Below are 24,213 nucleotides of genomic sequence, written 5' to 3'. Positions count from 1 at the left end.
AAAAATAAATCTAACTCTGAAGCAGACAAAAGCACTCTTGCTATACTAGAACTATAGATCCTGATCAAATAAACCAATATATACTAGATAAAATAGATAAAATAGACATCTACCAATTGAGGAAGGTAGAGCTGATGGAGCTTAAATGCGTATGATGTGCAACAGGATGCACACTATCGGAAAGATAGTGAAATGATGATATCAGAACAGAAGCCTAAGTAGCTCCAGTTGCAAAGAAGGCACATTACAGTGGTTTGGGCACATGTGCAGAAAAACAGAAGACAATCTAGTGAAGAAGGTGAAGAAAATAAGAGGAAAGGAGGGTGTATAGCAATGAGATGGATGGACTGTATGAGGGAATACCTGTCACAGAAAGTAAGAGAATGTCACTGAATTGAGACAGATGGAGACAACTGACATGACACCTCCATCTCATATGGGAACATGAATAAATGTGGTTGTCGTTGATGATGTTTATGATGATGATAATGATAATGTAAGGTAACCACAAAGCTTTGTTTAACTATATTAGAAAGCTGAGAAATAATGCCAACACTACACAGAGCCAATAGTAGACAGCACATTCTTCAGCCTCAGAGGCTACAGCAAATATCCTAGAAGACAGATTCAGTTCTAACTTCACCCTCCTCTCCCCTACAATATTCTGGGAGTAAATACCCACATCTGCACCCCCCCCAAAGTTGCTCAAGATCAACTTATCAAGGCACCATTTAAGAGCAAGAAAACTATTTCTGTGGGGCCAGATAACATGCCATGCTGCCTACTGGTTAGCCTGAAACATGTCAGACATTCCACAGAGCTTTTCAATATTTGTCTCAAAACTGGCTCTGTACTGACACTAATGGAAGTCAGCAGCAGTCATTACCTTGCACAAAGGTGGGGCTTCAATGAATCCAGATAATTGTTGACCCAGAAGTCTGAACAGTGTCACCAGTAAAGGTATAGAAAGGATCATATGGAAATAATTAATAGGGCTATAAGTAACTTATAGATTCTCAACCTAAACCCATTCAGATTAGTCAATGGCAGATCCTGACTATTTAATCTGGCCAACTTCTTTGAAAAAATCACTAAGGCAATGAATGAAGGCATATCACTTCACACTGCATATTTGAACCTCAGAATAGCATTAACCATCATCCCACACTCAGAAATCGTAGATAAAGTCTTCAAGTTAAATAGTATCCCTTATGTAACTCATTGGATAGCATATTGGCTCACAAATTAAACCCAGGAAGTAAGGGTGGGTATATCTACCTCCTCCAAATGACATGAGTCTCTTAGTAAATATTATGATGACAACACCCTCCTGAAAATGAACCACAAGTTAAAAATTAGGGAACATGTGCTGACAATGAACTGTTGTTTGATCACCATGAAACACTGTTGTACATTTTTTTTATTGCACAGCTTATTTCTAAAGGTATGGCATCCATATCAAGGAAGTAATTATTCCACTCTACTTGGCAGTCATTAGGCTAGACATTGAATATAATGCCTCTTTCGATACTTACTTGTTTAAACACCTGTCACAGCTGGGATGACCACAAAGCTTTCTCACTAAAAAATCAAGGGCTTAAGTCATAAACGTTACTCAGACTGAATAAAGCATTGCTTATCTTCTCATTATCACACAGGCTATTGACAGAACACCTCTGGTTTGCTTTCAAAGTCTCTACAGACCTTATTATTTAAGATCTATTACACATTCACAAATCCAATGGCATCCTAAACACCCACTCAAGAGACCCTAATCTCTTTCATAAAATTTGCAAAATATGTTGGAGGGATAGGTTATGTATCTCAGAGAATACCGCTTCTGTGGAATTGTTTTCCACTCTACATAAAGCAAAGTACTTTTCTTGCTCTGTTCAAATGTTATTTGGATGGATGGATAGGTAGTCACAAATTTGCTTGTGAATTAGCACTACTGGTCCTCATGATTAGGGAGAACATGAAATTTCCCCAATATATACTTCTTCATCTTTGTATAGTGATATTGCAAAACATAAGGGTTAATAATTATCATGTGAATGCAAGGCTGGTCTTTTTAAGATTTTCACAGATCAATAACCTAGGAAACATCTACGACTCCATGAATCTATAACTCTTTTGGGTAGCATTAAAAACAGTTGTCAGGTGATTATGTTTCAAAAATAAACGTCATAAAATGCATCATGGAACATAAATGCTGAGAAATATTTTGAAGTCCTGGTGATCCCCACACCTGGAGGTCTATAAGTGGATTTTGACCCAGGGCTAGTATGGTGAGGTGGGGGCGGGGCATCCTTAGTCTGCGCCTTGGGCTCCACAAAGTCTAAAACTGTCTCTCACAGAGGTAGCCACAGAAGATTGTTATAGCTTGTGTTGGGGCAGGGGAACAATTTAGTTATTATTTCTTTAGCTTTCCTTATATTCAAATGTCAGAAGTTTGCATTGAAGCTTAGAATAACTTGACTAGAGTCAGTGAACTGCCTAGGTGCAACAAGTTAGAATATGTTTCTATCACCCTTATTTTTTCACTTTCTTCATAATCAAACCAGACTTTTATACATATAGGCATCATTTGCAGTAGGAGTAAGGAGGCAAGCTGTGTATATATGTCTGGCAGTAGCAAGTTGAAATATATTACTGTTGTCATTCGTTCATTCACTTTTGTCCCTGTCTGTTATCAGAAAGGTACACAGAAACTGGCTGTCTTTTGGGGGATAGGGGTGAAGAAGCATGCTGTATATATGCATGTGTGAAAGCAACAGCTTGTAATGTAGAACTACCGTTATTTGTTCTTTTAAGTTTCATTCCAGTCTGACATCAAAGGGGTGAACAGAAGATAAACATATTTTTGGGGACAGAGATAAAGTCTATATTCACAGATGTAATGTATGGATTCTTACAACCATTTGCAGTCTCAGTTTATCGGGAATAATTATTTGGTCAGCTTTGAACACAGTAAGACTGATTTTTTCCTTAGTCATTATTTTTGTTCAGGCCATCACTGGACCAAAATGTTAGAAAAGAACTCTAAACTGCAAGTCAGAGCAGCTTAAATGGCATGACTAACCCTGACTTAATTAATTTATTGTCTCTGTGATTATTGCAGTGTAGTATTGTCCAGTCAGGGGCGGCCACGGTGGTGCAGCGGTTAGCATTGCCACCTCACAGCAAGAGGTTCTCCGGTTCGATTTTCGGCTGGGGTGCCTTCTGTGTGGAGTTTGCATGTCCTCCTTGTGGTCATGTGGGTTTCCTCAGGGTGCTCCGGTTTCCTCCCACATCCCAAAGACATGCAGTAGGTGGACTGGACACCCTAAATTGGCCCTACGTGTGAGTGTGCGCATGTGTGTGCCTTCTGTGGAAGGTTGGGTGCCAGGCTGGCAACTCAACACTGTAAAACTCCACTGCCAATCATGAGTGGACAGATGCTCCACTGTGGCGACCCCTAACCAGGAAAAGCTGGAAGAAGAAGAAGTATTGTCCAGTCAGAACATTTTGAATGGAAGGAGAAAAAGCTAAAGAGTAGGACAAAGTGAGGAAGAGAAGAAAAAATAATCTGGAAGAAGTGGGAAGCCAGGATGAGAGAATACCGGGGCTAGTGCTGTCGTAGACTGGTGTACAGAAGGGTGGAGTGCCATGGAGTCCTTTACATAGGGATCACTATGAGATGAAGCTGTCCTCTGCTCATAGATATCCTACTCATGCATGCAGGTCCATTGGGACATTAATCTGTCCCTGGCTCACAAAGATTTATTAACACACACGTGGCAGACAAATGCTGGCGGTCAGCATTCCAGATTAGGAAGACAGTGATGAAAAATGTACACCCTTATACTTGACATCTTTTCTCGCTAATTGTAAATGTTAATATTCTGTCCTAGTGAAACGATCCTTTCACATGGCTATAGAATATCCCACTTCATATCCTGGGTGATAATAAGATACATTTCCATCAATAACCTGGTCATATTTTCACCATATGATGTATTATATCAGCAATCCTGGTCAGCCATAACAAACTACCCAACAAAAATGTGAGAAGGATGAGCTGTCAAGTAAAACACAAACAAAATAAATAAAATGATGTAATATATCTGCAAGGATGTGCCAGTGGCACTTGATACAATGTGACAACAAGAATATGTACTTGAGTGAACTGAAAATATTGGCCCGAATTCAGAAATGCATAATGCACTGTGCAATCCCTTTTATTGTCAGACTTTACAGTGTGTTATGCCAAAACAATTTAGGGATCACTATAGCACAGCAGCAGCAATAAGTCTCTAGTCCTCAGCATGTGTGCATGTGTGTGTGTGTGTGTGTGTGTGTGTGTGCTTGTATGAGTGCGTGTGCTTGAGTGTGTGGGTGTGCATGTTTGTAGGTGCCTGTGCAACTGTGTTTGCATGGTTGGTAGGGAGAATACTATTTTATTTATTTATTTTTATTTATTTTACATTTGTTGACCGGGCTGGTCCAACTGGATTTATGTCCATTTTCAGCAGAGGCCCGGGGAGAAAAGCTCCACATGCAAGCGATTGTAATATCAGGTAAAAATATTAGACATGGTTATAATATATATGACAAAATCATTGGATATGAAGGCAGAAATGGAGAAAAAATAGTGAGTGTATTTTGTTAGGAGTTTCTAGAGCTAGAGAAAGTAAAAAAGAAAAAAATGAAAAGAAATTTTTCTAGTACCTAGATAGCTGAGGAAAGGAAGTTATTTACAGCAGAGAAGTTGAGAGTACCTAGATACCAAGGTAATCTAGTCAGGGTTGCTACAGGGGCAGAGCCAGTGGGTTTTGAGGTGTGTTTTGAGTTGGGATTTGAAGCAGGGAAGAGAGGAGATTGCTGTGAGATTGTGAGGAAGAGTATTCCAGGTTTTTCCTACTGTATTGGAAAACAAGGATTTGCCAGCTGAGTTATTTGGTTTACTAGTTGATATAAGTAGTTTGTCGGAGGAGCAAGGCTTTTAAGATTGCAGTATGGAGTGATAAGTGATGTGAGAATGGGTGTGTTTAAGGGTTTGTAAAGGATTTTGTGGGCTAAGGAGATCTGTTGAAATAGAATTTGGTTTTGTAGTTCTAGCCATTGTAGTTGCCTTAAGTTTTGGCAGTGGTGAGTTCTAAAAGTAGAATTGGTGGCAAATCTGGCAATATTGTTGTAGGCAGCAGACAGTTTGCTGAGGTTAGCTTTGGACAATGAAGTATAGATGGGAGAGGCATACAGGAGAGTCGAGATAAGATGGGTCTGGGCAATGGAAGTTCTAGCATGTGGAGTAATGAATGGTTTAATTCTATAGAGGGAGCCTAGTTTTCTGTTAACTAATTTTATAGTATTGCAGATGTGTGTGTCAAAGGTCAGATTGTTGTCTATTTCAACTCCGAGAAGTTTGGTAGATGGATCGGGTGAGATGTTTGTGCCATTAGTTGATGTGACACTGAAATTCAGTGGAGAGGATTTTCGGGTTGGTGAAAAGAGTAATAATTTAGTACAGTTACATGTAATGGGATGTTGTTCCATGTGGCTTTATCTTGTCTCTGAATTGGATTATGTCACAATTTTGGGGTGCTGTGATATTACCTATGTATTACTGGCAGTGATATGCTTTCTGACACCCCATCTCATTTACCTAAACCATACATTGCCTGTCTGCCTGCCTGGTTTGACTGGCAAGTTTAATTCTACATTTAACATGTGCCAAAATGCTGCAAAGTATAACAGAAATATGCCTGAGTCACAAAAACATCTCTGTGTGTGTGTGTGTGTGTGTGTGTGTGTGTGTGTGTGTGTGTGTGTGTGTGTGTGTGTGTGCGCGTGCAGATGCACATGCACGCACATGTATATGCATTCCCAAAAAGTACACATAGCATGCATGAAAAGAATTTAAAACATAACAATGAAAAACTTAGAGTGCTAAACAGCTTAAAAATGTAGTTTCAATCAGTGACTTTTTATAACAAGATAATACAAAATACATTGAAATTGAGGATGCTACTTTAAAACACTAAACCAAAATAACTCAGTCCTACTTAGCATAATAAAGCAGTACAGTATAGCACAACTAGCAGTTCAGTGTAGCATATATTTTCAATGTATGGCCCATTATACTTAAAAACACTACCTTCATAAATAGGGTGTTATTCACTAAAACATAATAATAATAATAATAATAAAAGTAATAATAATAATAAATAGCTGCATATCTGCATATCTCAGGTCAGAGCAAATCGTTTGTGCCAAGTTACCTTGTGTTATATTGCTTTTAGGCTAACTGTGCGATTAATAATGTCTTGCATCCTGCCACAAGCATGGAATAGCATGTTTATATAAGGGTCATTGTTTTTGTGCTACATGTTTATCAACAATATAACAGAATGCAAATTTAACATACACTGTACTGTGCTTGTGATAAGCTAAGGAAAGAATGAGATCCCATGGTGCTGGGATCAGTACACCTTAATATCATTGTGGACAGTGAAATGATGCATCCTGTGTAACTCAGGCACTCATCTCCCAGACTGTCTTTTGATGTCTGTCAGTAGGGAGGACAGTCACCATGATTCTTGGTATGCTATTTCCCTCTGACTGCATCAAGTCATCCCAGTATGCCTTGTGTGCCACATGGTTGTGCTAGGCAAAAGGAACAATGACAATTTAATGGCATGCATACAGTATGCTAAGGAGCTGCATAAGCATCTGAGAATCATGCTGATACACAATGTTCAGATGGGGAATCTCTTTAGTGCAATTACCCATACAAGAAGTCATGGGGTGGGAGTGGATACCAGTGGAAAACAAGCTTTAGTTCAATTTCAAAGGAAGTGAAAGAAAGTGTCCTTGAAAAACTGGTTATAGAAGGTGGGAGGCTGTAGCACTGAGCAATGATTAGTAGTATATTAACAGATACATTGGAAATCGTACAACGCAGAGGTGGGGATAGGGACTCTGGACAGTAAGCATTATTCCTACAATTACTGTGAGGAGAACCTTGCTGTGTCCTAGTATGTCACATGATGGCAGTTGAATACATTTAATAGAGAAGTGAGTCACTGTGCTGCATATTTGAACCTCACCCACTGTTCATGTTCATTTTGACTGAATCATTAAAACAATGTTAGAGGCTGCCATAGCTATAGTATATATGTATCTGCATGAGGCACTTATTGCTGCTAACATGCTCGATAGTGGGCGTTATCACATCTGCAGCTGAGGGTCATACAACCATGCTTAACATTTCATGGACTCCATGACACTGACATTGTGGACTGATACAGTTTTGCCATTCTAGAGATTGTGGACATGTGTCAGCCTCGTCTAAGTCCAAAGTGAGACATGAAGTATCAATCCTAGTAGATACTAAGATATATGTGGCTGTAGGTATATTACCTACAGGGACCTTTCAGTGACCTACTAGGACACACTGAGATTATCTCAGGTATACATCTCAAGAATATTCCATCAGTTTCTTAATACCGTGCTTCAGCAAGTGAGGGTACATATGTGGCTCAGATGTACCACAGAAAGAAGTGTCAAAGCCATGCTGGATTTTTAAGACATAGCCCATCTCCTAAGGTTCTGGGGGGCAATAGACTTACCCACTATAAAATAAAGGACCAATCTAGTAAACTGGGAAGGAGGTGAATGAACCTCAAAGGATATCATTCTATCAGTTGTCAGGTGCTGTGTAATGCACAGGGTACCATCTACAATTTGTGTGCAGGCTAATGTAGAAGGCAACATAATTCACACATAAGGCACACCTATGACTTGTACCAGGGGTTTGTGAGGGATGACTTTCCATGGGCACTTTTTGTTGGTGATGGAGGATATGCCCTATAACTCAAACACAAACACCTGCTGCACTTGACTAGATCCAACAATTCAGCAAGAGGTCCTCTATTCAGCCAGGGCTCATGATGCCCATAAGAAGTCCAAAAATTCAAACAAACCATTGAGTACAGCTATGCCTAGTCACAAAAAGAAAAAATTACTGAGCATGTATTTTGGCCAGTGATGACATACTTTGTCTGTATTGATCAGATGATGCCATGCAGTATGAACCTGGCACATGTGCAACAATAGTGTCTGTGTGAGCAATATTACACAATATTATAGTTAGGAAGTAGTTACAGCTGGGTGAGCAATTGCAGGGGCAGCTGTTTCGAGCAAAATAGTCAGCGGAGGCTGAATCAAATGAGGAGTCAGTGGAGGAAGCAGCATCAGGGGCTGATCATGCCAGATAGGGGTGGGTACATTATGCCATGACATTAGCTCACAGGCAGTGGCTTGTACATAGATTCAGAACATAGTATACTCATGTAAAGTAAATATACTGGAGGAAAAAGGATGCATGCAAAATCAATGCATGGGATGGCCATCCTGTGAAGCAGACACACATGACCCAAATAATAATGTGCAAAGGACAGGGCACAGTTATCATCATTTGCATTTGCACAAGTGGAAAAGGGAGTACAGGAGTGCATGTCTTTCACAGCGAAGAGTGTGAGTGCTGAAGAGTATGAAAGTAAAACATATTTTTTTGCGAAATATCAGTTTTTGGGGCAAGAAGGGCCTTTAATTTAACACTTCTTAAGAAGGACTGGTAGAAGTGGAGGTGAGAGATTTACTGGGGCTGTAGTGGTGTGAGTGTGGGTCTGCAAGGACACTGCCTCAACATTAGTTGTAGCACTGTGGCTAAGTCAAACTTGACATGTCCAGGGCATGCATAACAGAGAGTTCAGCATTCTGTGCATGCTCACACCGATGAAGCCTGGCTGTACCATGATTTTCACTGGATGCATTGTGACTCAGGCTAGATACTGGCATGCTGTTCAATATTGACCAATGTTTGCTATGAGATGCGTGAGTGTGATGATTGCCACAACCATGAGGATGGGATCTCCTGGGAATACACATCCATGACAGATATCACCATAAAAGTGCTATGACTGCAGCAGCAGGATCCTAGTCATCTATAATCATGTTGGCTACCGTTTGTGGATGTAGGAGTTGATCAGCTTTATGGATGGCTACTCACCTCAGTAGATGAGCCAGAGAAGACAATGCATGTTTCACTGTGTGATTGTGTCAATTCAAGAAATCCCACATATGGGTCATGCACTCCTGTAGATCATCATACACACCCTACATCGTCTTCACTATTTCCATAATGGCTATGGTGGTACGAACCTGTACCTCTATAATGGCCTTGTATATGCACTGGGTTATGGCAAGTGACACACCAGCCTCAGGGACAAGGCAGGAACCACGTCTCCAGGAAGCACTATTAACCTCAGCCACCACATGTGGAACTCTCTACTCATGAGTGCTAGTGGCAAGTGCTCATGTCTATCTATTGGGAGCCAGCACACTTCCTTGATCAATAGTGTCCTCATTAACTTAACCTCCCTGCGGGATGTGGGCAGACTGGGTATCTACAGCCATAGAGACTGTGTCCGTGATCTGTGCTGGAGATGCAGTAGTCAAATTTCCGGACTCCAAAACACATTCTCTACTCCTAAGTGATCCAGCTCATCCCTGCCATCATTATCAGAAGCTGCCGATCTTTCATCATCAGGTGTAGACATTTCCTTAGCACTGATAACAGCTAAAGAATTACCACTGAATACACTAAAGCATCAGGAGTATATGGACAGCTAAGTTATATAAATATAAACATGATGAAAATTAAGTCTTTATTTGTATACATTGTGAAAATGGCTATGGATGTTGAAACTCTGATATATCTGCTTACCATAAGTTATATTTAATAAGTCTGATCGTGACGTAGGGGTAAAGATGATTTATAGGAATTGATACACAGAAATAGGCTTGCATACCTGTGACATATCCAGTGGAGTGTCTCTGGGGCCTCTTCAGCTCTGACCCAACACTCAACAGCACATTTTGGGACACTATAGATGTGACATTCCCTTTGAGAGAGGCCACAGACTCAATGTCTCTGTGAAAGAGGGTAAATTCTTAACAGTCTCCTCAACACCTATTTCCTAATATTCCCATGCAAGGAGCCGTGCTCTCTTTTGGTCAATATTTATAATATCACTGGTTCTCTGTTGCATCATTTCTTAACTGTATTCCTGGTCACCAACCTCATTTATCTTGATCACGGTATCTTTCTAGGCAAGATCCTGGTAGGGCTGGTCAGCTGCATGCAAGTCAAAGAACCATCACCTATTGATGAGGTGAGCCTAGAAAAGCACTGCATTCTCTGCATCTTAGAACTTGGATTTATATGTGGATGACACCCCAGCAGATCTTGGGCTGTTTTTAGACATTTTTTAATTGGTATGAAAAACAGTGGAATTAACACCCATTCCCTGTATTGTCCTTATAAATTCTAATGCCACCAGTATCCCCCTTGGCCATAAAGAATGCTGTTATATACCTGCATCTATAGACTTTACGTAATGCCAGGCAGCTAGGTTTACTGAGCACAACACCCACAAAGCAATCACATAACATTGTAACTAAGGAGACATGACTGTTCGTCTCACTATTAGAAATAGTTTTACTGCTGAGATATGTGCAATCTATACAAGAATGAAATACAATGAATTGTATTCTATGTGTTCATGGGTGTGTTTCCCACTAAGTTTAATAATCTTGCTGCCAAGCAACTGCTATACACTTGCAATCCCCTCTCAATACACCTTTCCCAACACACTTTGATATACAAACATACTTCTTATTGTTAGTTGGTTGAAAAGTAGTCAAAAATATCCATACAACAAATAAAATGGACTTGAAAAATGTATCATTTAACTTGTACAAGCAAAGATTAATTTTTGCAGGTCTCCAACTATGAGTTCTACAGTTTTCCTCAGTAGTGCAATGAGGCTGTCTGACACTCAACATGTTTATATCAAGCTGATTCTCCTAGCTGGGCCCAGAAATTATGCTAATTAGGGATGAACTCATAATTGTGTCTGAATCACTCAGTTTGAGCAATGAGCACACCTGATAGCCATTACAGTCTGGTCTTGTTGATACTGTGCACATGTCAGTGTGCCTGCAGACATGCACCATTCAGGTAATGTCTTCTGGGTGGGGGGATGGTAATTCCACATTTAACATTTTGCACATGGAGTCCTTCTGTTGTATAGTTCTTACAGTTTCTGAATTTACCATGCATTGCACAAATGAGATGATTTTTGATACCTGTAATTGCACAACAGATGGGACATACATGACCTAATTGTGTCACCAGTTTTCTTCTATTTTTCACTACTATTCTTCATGTTGAGACATCATGGATGGAGAAGTTCTCATTTTAGAGCACAGAGGTAGTGTGAAGAGGAGTCCAAAATATTGCTGGACCTTCACCATAAGGCCTACAGCTAGAGGCTTATGTAAGAGGGCTATAAAGAGCATTGACATAACACTGAAGCCTGAAGTAGTGTAGTCTAGACTGTCACCCACTCCACTGGCATCCACACATGGGGGAACAGAATCATGACCTTCGACACCAATGGACAGGTGAAGTTAAACAGCAATCACCAATCTGTTCTGTAACTATTACCTATCTTGGCCCCACATATAACCTGTTACTGCATGCTATCCACAAATATTACACAATGCTCTTTTTATTTGTATAGCACAGAGGAAACTGAAGTGACTGTATAGCGCAGAGGAAATTTAAGTGAATAGACAGCAACACAGGAGAAGACCGGAGTGTCCAAAGGTGAATATCTTGACTTATAAAACATGTCCATGCCCAGCATTGTTGGCTGTTCAGTCCTTCTCTCTCTGTTGTCTTCACTCTGTCTGATGTCACCTTTATCATTGGGTTCCCCCTTTCATTGTTTTACCTCTTCCTCTGTTACCTAACCTAACTCTGTTGCCTTCCTCTTACTTCCCTTCCTTCCTTCCGCAACTTTTATTCTCTTTATACATGAAAAATGGACACCTGTTCCACCAAAAACAGATTTACCCCACCTTCCACATATTTATTTATTTATTTGTTTGATTATTTGCATTTGTTTACATGGATAGACCAACTGGGCTGTGCCCCTTTTCAGAGGAGGCCTGAGTCGAAAAGCTCCAGCAAAAATGATACAGTTTTATACATTCAAAAACATTCAGAAAGTTGTAAAAATATTATAATATACAGAAAAATTAACTTGATTGAATAAGGTAAGACATTATCAAAGTCATAAAAAAGTAGCATCAAGTCCCACCTTTCCTGTAACTAGTCTAGTCCAGATACAGATTTGCTGTATCCAGGACTGTTTTGTAAGTTTATGAGTCCCCCAGACCTTTCTGTGTTGGAGGGAAGCCTTCTAGCTTATCAGTGGGAGTGGTAAGCACTAGGTAGCCTATCTACCACAAGAGGAGTGGTTTCTGGCCCAGAAGTTGTAGTTTTTTGGCCCATTGGCCAGATTTTCCATCCCTTTCAACTTTCTGGTTTAAAAGCCTGTGTTTGTGTGGGTTTACACAGGTTTGTGCACCTTGCAGTGGCGCTCAGCTTACGTAAACTATTACCAGTGCCAGAAAGTCTGCTCTTCAATTTTTCCCTTAGAACATGCTTGTTCTTTATTTCCTGCACTTCATTTAGCTTAATCGACTAGCACTTTAACAGGGTTTGGTAGCATTTATTGTAGCACATTTAGGTGCTATCAACACTACCTGTTCCTATGCAGTAACAGCACCAGTACTTATTAGTTATGACCACCCCTGCAGGTATGACTGTAAGGCAATTTCCTTTACTTTCTCCTGCTAGACTGGTGCACTTGAGCTTTCTGAGACAGTGTAGCAACTGTCTCATTCACACAGACAACTCTCTCCTCTTACCTCCCAACACTCACACATGTGAGAGATGCACTTATATAACTAAATTGGAAGCAGTGCACTCTCCAGCCACGACTGGACTAGCTGGTCAAGAGGAGAACGTCAACACTTACAACTCACTACATGGAACACACAGTCATCCAAAACACCAATCATCACAATTCACACATAGAAACACAAACCATACATCCACCTTTGTGGAGGTTCTCAATAAAAATTTACCCAAACAATAGAGACCCCCGAGACAGTAACACACTGGACCACCACAAAACAGCACCAACCTAAGAACACATAGCTCACCACCACAGTGTGCCCCTCAACCTAAGCCCTTAAGGCAAAACACTTTGCCCAATGTACTAATCATAGGAGACATAATTGTGAGGCACACAGATGTCTCACTCACTAGGTTGAGCAAGGAGAAGGTGACAGCCAGTTGTCTATCAGGTGCCAGGATCTACTGCATAACACATGCACTCAGGTCACTCCACAACAAGTACAAATATGACTCAGTCAGTGTCCATGTGGGTGTGACTGACCTGAGATGTACCTCCCTGGACTACATAAAAAGAGATGTGATGGAACTTTCAGATTATGTGGCCCAGGCTGGTATGACCCTAGCCTTGAGGGCCTATATTAGAAGACCGAATGTTTAGGTGATGAAACACCTAAACATCGATCTTCTAATATCGAAAGTAAAAAACTGCAAAATGCCAATTTAACTCAGGGAAAGATTTTCTTTGGCCATTCGCCAGAGTTTGCTATTTCCCTACTGTTGAGCGATGTCAGAGTTGGTATATTTACATACGGGTGTGTGGGGGGCGCAGCCCCCCATGTCGAGGGGTGTGGGGAGTGAAGCCCTCCACTTAATTTAGATGTAAAGTAATGTTTTCTGTGTTGTGGCCGAGGGAAGTGTTTCCCTGGGATGTTCGACATTGTGCGGTTTGATATTAGATCGATGCTTAGGTGTTCGATCACCTAAGCATTCGGTCTTCTACATAGACCCAGCCCTGAGCAGTATTCTACCATTACCCAGAATGATACCACAGTATGAGCAGAAAATTTACTTCAACAATTGGCTAAGTTTCTGGTGTCATTCTAAGGGGATCCAGTATCTGTCTGCGTGGGATGACACAGTTGACAGACCTCGAAGCTTTGCCAGAGACAGCCTGCATCTGTCACCTCAGGGATTGTGGCTACTGGTTCAGGCTGTTGCCACCCCTATAGTGCCTTTTTTAGGCAGTGTTCCAAATTCTAAAATGTCACCGTAACTGCTACAAACAACTGCAATCTGAGGGTCATAATGCTCAGTGCTAGAAGTCTAAATCTCAAGATGCACTTATTCAAAGTGCTCCTCAAAATGGAGAATGTTGACATCTGTGCTGTAATGGAGACCTGGTTTAAAGAGGCAGAAAGCACCCCTGTACTCCCAGGCTATAATTTGTTCCATACCTTTTGGCCCCAGAATATGGCTGGAAGCTCCAAAGGCAGTGGTGTCTCCATAATCATAAAGGATACAAACACCTCAAGACTGGTAGCCCAGCATAATGCATCTGAGATGCTTCAGGTACAATTAACACTGGGTATGATGGTGATACAAGTCATAGCCTGCTACAGAACCCCAACCATGTCCCTTGACTCTCACTCCAACTCCCTAAGCACCCTGGAATCAATCAAGGTCTAGCCCAATACTCTCATACTGGGCAACTTCAACTACCCTTCCATCAACTGGGAAAACTATTCTAGTACCAATGAACAGGCCCAACACTTCCTAGAATTTATCATTTCCAGTGCCCTGGACCAGCTCATTCTGATCCCCACTAGAGGAAGCAACATCCTCAACCTGGTTATCACCAACATGGGAGATCATTGCTCCACACCAACAGTCAACTACTCCCTGATTAAATATGACCACAAACAGATCACCATGGAAATCTCCATCTCACCCACAACCCTCACTAAGGTGACCACCCTGAAAAATTTCTCCACCGCTGACTTTGGGCTCCTAAAAACAGAGGTGCCTAACTTTTTGGTACCCATGCCAATAGAAGATAGATGCATGACTGTTGAATCATACACCAATACACTGTACAAGCACATACACAAATACATGGATCTCACCATAGCAAATAGAACCAAGACGCTCTCCTACAAAAAATGGAAGCCATTCTGGTGGTCCCCGGCCATTAATAAACTCTTAAACAGAAGGAAGAAACTGTTGCACAAAAAAATTAATTCACAAGACTGGAAAAACTCCCTTACCAAGCTCAACAAAAATTTGACATCTCTTATCAACTCCTCTAAAACCAGCTATGAAGGCAGAATTGTGGCTGACACCAAAAACACAAAAGACAGAAACCCTCGCAAGTACGGCAGGTGCAAATGGCCCAAAAAGTCCAAGTTCAAAAAAAAAGTCAGCACCAGAGTGTTGTAGCATAAATGATTTAATAGTTGCATAGCATCAGACCGGTTTCGGCACTCTTGCCTTCCACAGTGAATAAACATACTATGACACCAAAGTACATATATAGCAGTTAGAACATCACTTCCTATTGAGTCATTTCCTCCAGTATCATTAATTAACATAAATAATATTTAGAAAAATAAAATTTATTTTTATAGGTAATCATTTAACCCCGGTGAATGAAGGCCTTCTAATTTAACAATCCAATATTTTTCTTTAGTGTTCAGAATAGAATGCCAGCCTAATTTATTAGATCTGTCTCCTTGTATCTTATCTATCACAGTGAAATGAAACTGGGCAGTAGAGTGTATAGTATTGTGTCTGTATAGGGCATTAGTTAACCATTTGTTATGGATGTCACTATAATGTTCAGACATCCGAATATGTAGAGGACAGAATGTTTGTCCAACGTAGAAAGCTGATCAGGTGTAAGTAGCTAAATATACCACCCAGTCAGATCCACAATTTACAAAACGTTGAATATCATAAACTTTTCCCAAATTTTTGCTTGTAAATTGTTTAGATTTATATATATATGTTTGCAAAAGGTGCAGTGGTTACAAATAAATTACCCCAAAAGTTTATCCCCCTGTAATAGTAAGTTGATGGTGCATAAACCATCCACTACCATGCTTCTTATAATGTGCAAAATGTGATCCCAATGATTTGCCTCTACGGTAGAAGAATTGACACTGGTTCCCCAATGCCCGGTTCAACTCTTCATTAGCCATTAGGATATTCCAATGCTTGGATACAACTTCCCTGATGGGATTAACTGAGTCTTATCCTAAACAGATATACCTATGTCTCAGTTCCTGCGTATTAAGGGAATATGCTCCAAACAGGAAGAATTTGCAGTTTCTCAACAAGATATGATACATAGGTTTCAGGTCAGGAGCTATCGACAACAGGACATACAATCTGCTAGCCAGTGGGCATCTGTTCAGGATAGGACTCAGTTCCTTACATACAAAGACAGAACTCATGTGGGGAAATCAGAACCAATTAGATTTATAATGACTTACGGTTGTAATATTAATCTCATCAGGGAAGTTGTATCCAAGCATTGGAATATCCTAATGGCTAATAAAGAGCTGAACCAGGCAATGGGGAACCAGCCTTACCTTCATCCACAGCCCTGGTGACTGACTCAAAAAAGTCAACCAGGTTGAGCAGGCATGATCTCCCTTTCACAAAGCCAAACTGCATGGGGTCCAGAGTTTGGAGATTTCCTATACCTTTGTTAATCAGGTCCATGATGATGCACTCCATAGCTTTACATATCAGACTCATCAGGCTAATGGGTCAATAATTCCTAGGGTCTGTTGTTGCTCGCCCTTTATGGAGAGGGATGACTGTAGCAGTGCGCCATTCAGTAGGTACAAAGCCTGAGGTGAGGCTGTGACTGAACAGGGCATACAGCTGTGGTGCCAGTTCATTTTGTAGTTCATGTAGAACACAGCCAGAGATATTATTGTGTCCCATGGAAGCTGTATTCTTGGCCTTGGGCAATGCAGCTTTAACCTGGGCTGCAGTAAGGCTGAGTGCCTGGCATTCTTCCGATATTGTGATTGGTCCTTTAGGGGGAAGAAAGGGATAAAGTTGGCAATGAATCTGTTGGCCAGTATGTTGGCATTATCTGTTGGCTCAGTATAGGAGATACCACTGTGCAGTAACTCATAGAAAATCTGGGTATCACCATGGAGTTTCTTGATCTAAATATAAAAGGCTTTGTGATTGTTTTTAGTGCCTACCACAATTCTGCCTTCATAGCTGGCTTTAGAGGATTTGATGAGGGATCTCAACTTTTATTGAGGCTTAAAAGGGAGTTTTTCCAGTCTTGAGACTTCACCTTTTTTGCAACAATTTCTTCCTTCTGTTGTAGAGTTTATTAATGGCAGGAGACCACTAGATTGGCTTGATTTTTTTTAGAAGAGAGCATATTGGTTCTGTTGGGAATGGCTAGTTCCATGCATTTATGTGCATGTTTGTACACTCCATTGTGATTCGGCAGTCATGCTGCTATTTTCCAATGATATGGGTGCTGTGAAGTTAGCCACCTCTGTTTTAAGGAGTCCAAAGTCAGATTTGGAGAAGTTTTACAAGGTGGTAGCCTTTGTGGGTGTGTGTGGGTGAGATGTGAAGATCATAAGAGAAGAAGAAAAGTGCATATCTAGTGGAGAGTAGTCAGAATAATGAGGGCAAAGTGGGACTTAGGGTGATGTAATAGTAATATTTAGGAGTGAGTAGAAAGAGGCGAGTGAAAGATTTGTTTACTACACAGTGCTATAATTGTTGGTCAGCGATTTAGGATAATTTACACAAGAAATTAAGCAAGGGGTCTCTCCTCCTCATAAGTTTGAGGGTTTGAGCAACAGCAGGACGAATTTTCCATCAAGTGTTGCCTAATATGCATTTTAAAGAGTTTTATATTATTTAGCTGTCATAGCAGAAGATTGATGGAGTTGTTCAATTTAGCTACATGGCATATGAATAGAGACTCTACTGTTGTATTGTTAGATCTAGTCACGTATAGCAGGTGTTTGTCTATGGAACATAGTGACCTGTTTGATACATATAGGTGGAGTATATGGGATAGACATGGACATTTGTTCTTGGCTTTGGATAAGGGTGGGGATAATTAGAAGCTGGGAGAAGGAAAAGCTGTTTTAGGGATAACAATGATGGGAATTGTGGGGTAAGTTACAGCAAATCTGGCTACTTCCATCTTACTTATTGCTTAGTTGCACACCTTCTGTTCTACTTCCTGCTTGCTTCACCCTTCATCTCTTAACTATACTCCAATTTCCAAAATTTAATCTGAGAAAAAAAATAGATAAAAATCACCTCAAACATGGCCATGAGAGTCTTTCAAATCACTTAATTTCTTGAGACCCTTCACTAAGAATAATGCCACCTTTAGTATGTACCTGACCAGACACATGCAGAAACTGGAACGTCCTCAGAGGTTCCTTATGAAATGAATGTAGTGCATAAACACAATGCCATATGTGGATCACCTGAAACCCTGTCTCTATAGTCAATCTCTTACAGACTACTGAGAGGTGATCTAGGTCTGGCATACATGGCATCCCTGGAACCCACTCTTATGAACCTTTTTCATATTTGCAAAACAAGCAGCATCAGGACTGCTAGATCTAAAGACCTACATTTTATTTGCAACATAAATAGGACATGTTGGAGAAAGAGAGAGAGAGAGAGAGAGAGAGAGAGAGATATCAGAGAGAATTTCCATTCTCTGGAATAGGTTCCCCATCCATGTGAAACAAAGTCCATTTTTACCCTATTTTAGTGTAACTTGGACCATTAGGTGAGAAATCAAAATTTCACCTGTGGTCTGGCACCTATGTCTCTGATGGACAGAGGCAGTCAGTAAATCATGTCATGACAAACAATCACCCCTATATAAATGTCTAAAACATATAACATGTGGGACACATTTGGGTTGCACTGTTAGGATTATAATGTCCCTGGTGGTCATTAGCCTAGTATACACCTATAAACATGTGAACCTATAAGGTCATACTGTGCATGTTTGCTGTGACTCATAAAGAGCACTGTCAATGCCAGAGTACAACCAATAAGAACTGGCAATGCTCATTCTATGACCAATAAGGACTGGCAATGCTCATTATACAGCTTTGATTTAGTACAACCACTATCATCTAAGATGTATGTTGACCTAAACTGGAATAGGATGAACAAATGAGCAGAGCATCATTGTGAGACAGTGTGCACATACAAGATAGGGTAATGCTGCTAATAGCTTTAGTGTGCCTGGTTCTGCAGCTCCACTGGTAAATAGTGCTTTGTAATATGTAAGTGGGGAAGGTTGTGGGTTCAAATCCAAAAGGAAATGCATGCTTTCTGTCTGTTTTATTTTTTCACTCTGCAAGTATATAACAATCGCCTGCTATGTGCTCCACTGACATGCTTCATGTGACTTCTTCTGTAGCCTAGTCTGCAAATGATTTCTGCAGTGTAACTTAGATTTCTGGGGTGTTGTGTGCTTTTATGCCTCTATCATTCTCCAAGTGTGTAACAAACACTTGCTATGTGCTTCACTGACACATTTAATGGGACTGCTTTAGTAGCTCAGCCTATAAATAAACTACTTTATACAGTATAAGGGGAGCACATTGTGGGTTCACATTACACAAGAGTCATATATATATATATATATATATATATATATATATATATATAGGTTTACTATCATGTCACCGATGTGACTTCAGTCGAATTTCAGTAGTGCAAACAGCAGTTTCGCACTATGAAAAAACAAATTGCACAATGTTGAAACCTACAACAGCAAATGCAAAACAGCATTCACTGTTGTGAGTTTTGATAGTGCAATGCAGATCGCACTATAGTGGGGATCGGGAAATGTACACTTTCCCTCACTGTAGTGCGATCCCGGAGTTTGTATATATAAGTAGCAGGGGGTGTTCAGTGGGTGAAGGGGTTTGCCCCCCTGTAAACTCAGTTTTTACTGTGCAACGCAGTGATCTTGTTCCCAGAAGTGTGGTGACTGTTCAAAAATGTTGAAGTTGACATTTACAGTTACCGCACTTCGATTATTGTTTCATTCGTTAATTTGAATTTCACGGTTCCGGTTCAGCATGACTGCGATTCACTGTTGTGCGATCCGTTGATATGATAGTAAACCAAACATATATATAGGTAACTTACTGTTACAGTAGAATGTTTCCTTATGCTTGCAGTATAGTGAAGGTACAGATATCAGACTCTGCTGATATTGTAACTGCTTTTGGTTGATATATTGGTACTTTACTCCACTCCGCCAATTAGATGTATGTTTACATTTTTTTAGTTGCTTGACTACAATATCTTTGTGCTTCATACCTTCTTAACCATTGTCTTCCACATTCCATATTTTCTAAAACCTCACTTTGCAGTCTTCTTTGATATAATTTTGTTTATGTTGACCTATTACCCCCTTTACTTGTCTACCTTAATCCTCCTTTCCTTATTACCTTGTTCAAATCATCCTCTCTGCATATATGTATAACTGGGGCAAAAAGTAGATCAGAAAATAAGCCACATTGCCATGTAGAGCAAGTACATTCCTTCATTCCCTTGTCACAGCTGTGCATGTAGTTTTGTACTGAGTACCTCTGAGTCTCTTGCTCAATAGACAAGCACTACTGTTGCTCACACTTTACTCTGTTTGAACATCTCATAGGTCCTGCTGCAGCCTTGATAACCTGCACATGCTTGGCTGGCCATGTTCATTGTTTGTGAGCATTTGGGTTTGTCTCACACATAAAGTAAAGAGAAGAGAGCTGGCCATGATTACCGCCACGGTTTTTGGATCCTCAGGTCAATGCACCCAAATGCCAGCTGCATTTTCTATTCCATTTAATTTAACCATCAGAGTGCTGCATATGAAGAAAACAATTTTATTTCATTACTTATTGATTTATTTATTTATTTTACATTTCTTTATTGGGAGAGGCTGACTGGGAGACCCCATTTTCAGTGGTGTCCCAGGGAGAAAAGCTCCAGATCATGACAGGATATGGTAACAGAGTAATAACATTCACAGCATAAATATATTTATACAATGATAAGGAACTTATACTATAATAACGAACATTGCAATAAAGCTATAGTGTAAAGTACATAAATAACAGAAATAATCAGGTGAGCTTAGCAAGAAATCATAGTGTAAGTAACAATACAGTTGAGCAATATAGGAAAGTCTGATTGGATCTTATTGTGATTCATAATTGATTGGTAATGAGTAATAACATTCACAGCATAAATATATTTATACAATGATAAGGAACTTATACTATAATAACGAACATTGCAATAAAGCTATAGTGTAAAGTACATAAATAGCAGAAATAATCAGGTGAGCTTAGCAAGAAATCATAGTATAAGTAACAATACAGTTGAGCAATATAGGAAAGTCTGATTGGATCTTATTGTGATTCATAATTGATTGGTATATGGACGCTTAGTGAGCTTTTCTATGCAGTGTAATACACAACTGATAGTAAAGAAATAGAGAATCATGCATTTTGTAACTCATTTCGTTACATTTTGGTAATATTGGAAACAGGTGGAGGAAGAAGTGAGGAAGGCAGAGATGAGTTAAGTTTGAGAGGGTTTTTTGTTTAAGATAGTGTGATAGTGAATAGGTAGAATACGAAAAAGGTAATAAAAGGAATATGTGTGTGTGTGTGTGTGTGTGTGTGTGTGTGTGTGTGTGTGTGTGTGTGTGTGTGTGTATAAGATAGAAACATGTTATGAAGACAGTTTTGTGAGGGAGATAGAAATATTTATATGTTTATACTTAGCCTAGGCTGTTACATGAGCAAATCCATGAGTCTGAAAAGTGTTGTTTGAGCATTTTTTTTTAATTGTGTTAAGTTTGGAGTGTTTCTATTAGACTGAGGTAACAAGTTACAGGATTTAGCAACATGGTAGGAATACAGGCAGTCCCCAGCGATGTTTTTAGATTTAATGACTTTTAGTAGTGATTTGTTTGCTGAGCGAAATTTACTTATGCTGGAATATGGTTGAAGCATATTTAGAAGAGCTGGAGTTTTCTCAGGTTGATAAAGTAGTATGTGGGTAATAGTTAACTGATTATAAGTTAGTAGTTGAGGTAATTCTACCCAGGTGAGTTAAGTGAGACAGCGGTGCGTCCTCTGTGAAGAGTCTGTGGTAAATTTTGCAGTTTTGTTGTAACATGTTTCTAATTTGTCTAAGTCAGTTTTTCTAAGGCTGACATGGATGGGTGAGGCATAAATTAGAGTAGACAGTAGGTGGATTCTATAAATAGCAATTTGAGAGGAATTGGTTAGGGATTTTTTGTTTCTGCAAAGGGTTCCCATTTTTTGTGCATTTTTTTAATCATTTGAAATGTGTAAATCGTATCTTAGTTTATTATCGATTGCAACTCATAGTAATTTTGTAGAAGTGTTGGGGTAATTTTTTGTATTATTAAAAGCAGTGGTGTAGAAGGTGGATGGGGGTCTAAGGGCTGAGTAGGATGGAAAAGTACCAGTTTAGTTTTGCTAGGGTTAAGTATGAGATGAGAGTTATATAGCCATATTTCTATTTGAGTGGAAGACTTTTGAGTTATATCTTGGAGTTGTTGTAAGTTAGGTGCTGCACATATAAGGGTGGGATGGTCTGCATATTGTATTAGGGAAGCTAGTGGGGTGGCAGTACTGAGGTTATTAATGAAAATACTAAACAATAGAGGGCCAAGAATGGATCCTTGTGGGACTCCTAGTGTGATAGGGAGTGGGGTAGAGGTCTTCTAGCCACTTCACTGCTTGCTGTCGGCCTGATAGATAACTTTGTAACCAGGAGAGAGTGGGAAGGCTGAGACTGAGGTTTGAGAGTACTGGTGGGAGTTTGTGGTGGGAAGCCATATCAAAGGCTTTAGATATATCAAGAAAGACCAAAGAAACTATTTCCCTTCATTGTTAAATTGGTTAATGATGTTGGTAAAGCTAAGGAGATATGTAGTGGTACTATGGAAGGGTCTAAAGCCATGTTGGGATTTGGTCAGTAAGTTATTGCTAGTGAGATAGTGGAGGAGTTCATAATGTATACACCTTTCTAAGAGTGTAGATAGTGGGGACAGAATTTCAATGGGTTGATAGTTTGTAAGCTCGCTTGAAATTCCACCTTTGTGTAGGGATATAATGTATCAGATTTTCCAGATTAATGGGACATATTGTATTGCAATTGATCAATTAATCAGTATTAATATAGGGTATGAAATGGCTTCGGCTGCAATTTTTAGATATTCAGATGGCAAGTTATCTGCTGGAGTTGTGGTAGGTTTAAGTTTTCTTAGTAGTCTTTTTATGGTTTTGGGGGGGTGGGTTGGAATGAAAAAGTATCAGTGTTATTGCTATTTGCTATGGGTGTTGGGTATTGTTGGCTGTTTTTGGTTATGTGAAATATTTACTGAACTGATCTGCAATGGACCCTGAGCTATTTGTTATATTGGGGGAGGGGGGTGTAATGTGTCCTGGATGTAGGATATTTTTGATAGTGGACCAACATGTTTGTGGGTTTCTTTGATATCTAAATTGCATGTTGGTATAGTAATTTTGTTTATCTAGTTTGATTTGGTGTTTGGCCTTATTCCTGATATGTTGATAAGCTAAGTGGTTTGGTTGGGACTTGTTTGCTTGCCACAAGGCCCATGCTTTGTCTCTTAGTCTCTTAGCTTGATGAGGGTTCACAAGACTGAACTATCTCAACATCTGCTTCCTATCTTTTCCTGATTCTTCAGTCATTGTGCATACCACTATAGCTTTCCACAAATATTTTTTGTTTTCTCCTTTGGGTATGTGTTACAGGATATGCTACTGCACACATAGCCGGCCTTAGGCATATGCCAACTAGGCAGCCGCCTAGGGCACCGCTCTATCAGGGGTGCTTTACCAGTATTTATTTGATGTAGGTAGACCAGGATGGGGGCACTGGGTGGTATGGGGGGTGCCATGGAGCACTTTTGCCTAGGGCACTAGTTTACCTAAGGCCGGTCCTGACTGCACAAGTACTCTGGCAATGAATGATTAAAAGAAAAGCAGCTACACTCGTATTTGTTATGGTATATATTTATTTATGCATTTAAAATCTGTTTAGAAGGGTAAAACACTAATCACAGGAAGCCAATTTCAGTCTCTGTGTTCCTAGGTTAAGAGATATAGCTATATAGATAGATATAGATACAGATATAAATAAATATATCTGTATATACATGTTTATATATATCTATATATATATATATATATATATATATAAAGAGAGTGACTATAATGAAAATACATATTTAATACCACCATGTCTCAGTACCTCAACAGGTAACACAGTTACTTTTTGTTACAGAAGTCTGTGAGTTCTGTTGC

Source organism: Protopterus annectens, chromosome 1.part2 (genome assembly GCF_019279795.1).
Source record: "Protopterus annectens isolate FY-2018-M chromosome 1.part2, PAN1.0, whole genome shotgun sequence".
Classification (NCBI taxonomy): Eukaryota; Metazoa; Chordata; order Ceratodontiformes; family Protopteridae; genus Protopterus; species Protopterus annectens.
This window is presented reverse-complemented; position numbering follows the sequence as displayed.